At 50.6% G+C, this 5138-nt stretch overlaps 1 long non-coding RNA gene across 1 annotated transcript; it reads left to right on the forward strand.

The window, feature by feature from the left end:
• The first annotated feature begins 1337 nt into the window (after positions 1-1337).
• Positions 1338-4645, forward strand: LOC141746201 (uncharacterized). The gene is made up of 3 exons (XR_012588261.1): positions 1338-1384; positions 3100-3284; positions 4500-4645. It is a non-coding gene; the product is annotated as an uncharacterized LOC141746201 (long non-coding RNA).
• The last annotated feature ends 493 nt before the right edge of the window (positions 4646-5138 follow it).

A 5138-nucleotide genomic window follows, 5' to 3' on the forward strand; every position in this document is an offset into this window, starting at 1 on the left:
GATTGCCACCACAGCTTGCTCCGGAATAAATGCATTAGGCACCTGGATAAATATCTAAAGAAACCCACAAACAAACAACGCAGGAGGGAACTGGGCTGGAGGAGACACCTCCTCTACATGGCAGCATGCGCCAGCGCTGGCGCTCGGTGACCTTGAATGGAGACAGCCCAGCCTTGTGGCACAAGCCCATGAGACACCCCTTCTTTTTCCAAAGGCTCAGGGCGAGCACGGGGAAGGATAAAACTCAAGAGCCTGAGCGCAGCCATGTGTTTGGAAAGCCTCAGTAGGGCGTACGGGGCTGTGGAGCTGCCGTTGTCCCGCGTGGATGAGCACGAGGGGTTGGAGATCCACCATCCCACCGAGGGACCTCAACAGGCCTTAGGGCAGAGCCTGCGCAGCGCTTACCTGTTCATTAAACGTTGCTTTCAGATGAAGTGCAATTCAGCAGCGGTCTTCTCACCTGGGATACTGGCTCTTGGTCAGCAAAGGCATTTAAAGTGTTTCTTCCTTAAAACACGGCTTTTGAAGACTCCCCAACGCGCTCAGCAGTGCGGCTCCTTCAGGTGCAAGGAGCAATTTACAAACGATATTTTAATGAAACTGTTATGAGCATTTAAATGGGAGGACTTCCACCACGCTTTAAATAAAATTATTTCTGAAAGGGAGCTTAAAATAGGTGCTACAAAATTATTTGAAATTAAACCAATTTCCTCAAACGCAAACAGGAAAACCTTTGGCTAATTTCGGAGTTGAACAAGCTGAAACGTAGGAATGCAAATATAAGAATTAAGGAGGAGAAAATTGTATTTCCTTGGGTCAAAAGAGTTAATTATTCTCAGTGATATGATTGCTAATCATGTATATACAAACTTACAGTACAACACATCAGACCGTACCGTCTGACAGAAGCCGATAACTTGCCATCAATATTTTACTGGATATTTGAAGCCCCCGCCCCAACGCCTTCGATCACAGGACGATGTAGCAAAGCTCTGGTCTAGTTTCATAGGGTGCGGTAGTGTTTTTTACAAAGAGCCAATTAAAAAACCCATCATTCTGCCTATCTGCCGTCACTCTGCCTTTCCTGCAGTCGCGGCAGCAGCGGCGCAGGCTGTAGCATGGGTAGCACAGAGTGGTGGTCAGTCACTTTTTGATGTATAAGCCCTGAGATAAAGCTTTTATTTTAACGGGATGAAGTGATGACTTGCTCCGGGAGGTGTGAATGAACCCAACGGCGCCAGGTGCCAGGGATCAGCCCGTCAGGACGGGATGCCCCGGGCTGCCGGGGTTTGTATATAATGGAGCCCCGAGCTGGGGCTGCTGCTTGGCCCAGGAGGTAACGGAGAAGAGGTCGTGCTCCTGAAAGTGTGATGTCAAATGAGAGGTAGGATTATTTTTCTTTTAATGAATTGATTTGTTGAGGTGGGTCGTTGTGCTGTCAGGTGTCTCCTCTTGCTTCAGGTGGGCTTTGCAGTGCTGGGGCTGTGCGGGAGGGAGCTGGGGTGGGAGCCGGCTGGGTGAGGAGCCCTGGGCTGTGCCCGAGGATCTGCTGGTGCTGCCCGGCTCCAGTGAGGTCTCCTGATGGTGTAACGGTTTCATCTGCTGCTCTGGGAGCACGGAGGGGTTTGCTGGAGCGGGCAGCGCAGCTGGGAAGCGTTGGAGCCTGTGGCAGTAACGTCGGATGGCAGGGGAGATGCTGCAGGAGAGCAACTGCCGGGAGGTGGTCACCGCAAAAGGTGAATAGGCAGCAAAAAGCGTAAATCCTGCCGGAGTCCCCGTGGTTGCCGCTGCTGAGGCTTGTGCTGGTGGCCCCTGGGCAAGCGGGGTGGTGGGGGCTGCAGAACCCGCCTTCTCTCCGCAGCCGGGCTCGTGTGGGTGCCGAGGGCTGGCCTGCTGCCTGCCGGAGCTGCCCCTCCGCTGGCGCCGGAGTCGGGAAGAGCTTCACAGTTTTAAGGGTAAAAGAGCAAAAGAAAGTAAACACTGAAGGGCTCAGCTCTTTGCTCCTGGGTGCGTTTTCAAACTGTGAGCGCAGGATTTGCAGGAGGGGGAGGGAGGCGTTCCCAGTGCCCACAGTCCTGTCTTGTACCCTCTGTGTCTAAATGCCACTTCTAGGTGACATGGAAAAGTGTTTTATGGTGACTGAAGTATGGGAAAAGTGTTTTATGGTGACTGAAGTATGGAAATTAGGGCTTGCAGGAGCCTCTTCACTTCAGTGCATCACTGATGCAGACCTGGATCCCTTGCTTTGCCTTTCTTTCCCACCGCGTTCCCCACGTGCGTATAACTCCTGTGCTCTGTAAAGAAGTGTTATCATGTGCAAATAATATTTTACATGTGCTTGAGGTCCTGAGATGAAAAGTACTTGGCTTTAACCTCATTTGAATTGCCGTCATATTAGCACTAAGTCAACACTCCAGCAAAGGAAGGAAGCTTTCTGTGCATCTCAGCAAGAAAAGAACTATTTTTGTGTAGCTTTTGAACTGTGAACATTACATCCATGTGAAATGGCTAAACTATTAAAGCATGAAATTAAAAATCAAACAGTAACTTAAAAACATTGCGTGTAGGATTTACGTGAGATACGGGTTTATTCGCTTCAAAACGCCAAGGTTTTTAAGGAATCACACCTGTAAATGCAGTCAGTCCCCGCCTGGCTGCAAACTACCTCAAAATGTCGCTTCCCAGCTGCTCTGAGCCTGGTAGGGTTCGGGAATGAGCTGTACAGCTCTGGGCTTGCCTGTGAGTAAAACTCCTGCCTTCGGCTGTCCTTGAACCGCTCTTCCTGATGAAGAACCTCAAAAAAAAATAACATCTATGCAATAGAAAAGTCTTTCTGCAGGAATTTTTGATTTGTGTGTATGTGCAAGAAATATAAAGCCATAACAATGTTTCTTTTCAGGCTCCCACGATAAATTTGTCAAGGTAAAATAAGAAATAGCCGTAAAAAGGAATTGCACTGAGACGGGGAGCAGAGCTGTGTCTGAACGTACCTCTAGTGAAGTTCTTTGCATCTCTCTTACTTTCTCCGTGTGTCTCTCGGGGATTACTTTGCTATTGGATTTGTCCCCGAATAATATTTATTATTCTTGTCACAACCAGCCGAAAGGCATAAGCGGGCTATCGCTCGCTTCTGAAGTCCTTGTTTGTCACACCACCCGCTCCTCTGCCGCTCGGCTTTCTGTCCTGACGCTTCCAGCCTTTGAAGCGGCCTCGTCGAAGCCTTCGGAAGGAAACCACGGAGTGTGTCTTCAGCATCGCTCAGGGCAGGGTCAAAGACAGCGCCGGTAGGTTGATGCGCCGGGTGCAGCCACTGCCGGAGCATGCGTTACCCCGCGGGCCATAGGACCCCCCCCGTGCCGCTCAGCCGAGGGATCTGGCGCTCGGCCCCGCGCGGTCCCTGCCTCCTGCCGCCCTCCTGGGCGCTCAGCGTCCCCCCGGCACTGCGGCCCCTTCCCACCGCACGTTCTGCCTGGTGCCGTTACCCACGGTAGTCCTGTCCTCCCGCATGTGCAGCTTTATCTTCTAATTTGTCTGAATTCATATACTACGACTTTTTTTCACTAGTCCGCGGTGGCAGCATGAACCCCTTTCTGAAGTATTTTAATAGCAGCACTGCTTAGCAAACCGTCTGCGCCATTCCTCCAAAGACACATTGCCAGCCTGCAAAAATGCCGTAAAACCGCCCTGTAATCAATAGAGTAAGAGAAAAGAGCAATCAATTTCTCTTATATTTACTTAATCACACAGCATTTGATGCCTGACCTCTAAGTCTTTTGGACTATATTAGATTTAGTACCTAATTATCAGTTGCATGAATACTATTGATTTAAAATCATGATGTTTAAGTGACCCGGTCGTTAGAAGAAAAAGCTTTCCTAAGTGTGTATGACGGGGACTGGAGACATTATTAGGGAAACAAACATTTGGACTGAGTGGTATAAAGCTAGCGGCAGGGGGGGAAGATTTTTGCTAAGAGAGGGGTTTTTTTTCACTGCAGTATTCTGATGCATTTTTTTTTCCCTTAAAAAAAAAAAAGTGCCTGTGGAGCACGGTGCCGGTGCTGGCAGTGCCCGAGGTGGCGGGGGGCACAGGTACGAGTCGGAGCGGGAGCACCGTGGCCACTGCTGCTTGACCACAGCCATGTCGGTGGTGCTGCGGCCCCAGGGGTCCGTCCCTCCCAGGGCACGGCTGCTGGCGGTGGTCCAAGTGATTGGACAAAGTGGGGAAAATGAGTTTTCACATAAGTCCAAACCCCCTGCTGTTCCCCAACTCCTTCTGACGGAGTTAATGCTGGAAAGGGATGGACACGAGAAACTGGAAATGCCGGTGCCCCGGGCGCCAGCCTCCCCGTCACCTCCCGCTCCTCTGAACCAGCGCCTCTGCTAGTCACTAATCACTCTGTAGAGAAGTCACAGACTTTAAAAGCTATATAATTCCACCTATAGTGTGGTTTGGTTTTGTTTTGTTTTCCCCCCCCGCCTCCATATTTCTGTCGGCAGTTTGGTGGTGTGGGGAACCACGGGGAGATGTTCTGTCGCCCATTGCTGGATATTTGGGGCCCTTGCGCTGCGATGGCTGGCGCGGACGGAGCCGTCTGCCTCTCGGTCCTCCCGGCAAAGGCAGCTTCAAATGGGCATCGGGACAATCTGGGAAAGGTGGGTGACGTCCCTGGCAGGGCCGACTTCGGTAAGCAGGTGACAGCGCACATACAACAGAGGGGGTGTTCACACAAGCCCCATAAAAACACACCTAGGTGTTGCAGAGAGGTGCTTTAAAGTCTTAAATTTAGAATACAGTCGCCTTTGCCATGCCGTTGTGTAACATCTTTAGCATCCAACATAGGTGGTGTCCTCAGTTCTCCACACTGCTTACTGTAGGGCATCGCAGCGATGGTGCTGGGGCACGTTTTCCGTGTTCTGGCAGTATTCAACACCAACATTCTGGGCTAAGACACAAGGCTTCATGCACTTTTCTCGGGACGGCTGTTTGTGGATGCTACCGCTGCCAAGCGAGGGCAGAAAAAATGGGGTTTTTTTCCTCTCAGGGTCAGCTGGGAATATTAATGTTTTCTCAAAATGATTCTACCTCTTCAGATATTTGCCCATGATGCATCTTCAAATGATGGACTCTGTACTTAC

This window comes from Larus michahellis, chromosome 7 (genome assembly GCF_964199755.1).
Source record: "Larus michahellis chromosome 7, bLarMic1.1, whole genome shotgun sequence".
NCBI classification, from domain to species: Eukaryota; Metazoa; Chordata; class Aves; order Charadriiformes; family Laridae; genus Larus; species Larus michahellis.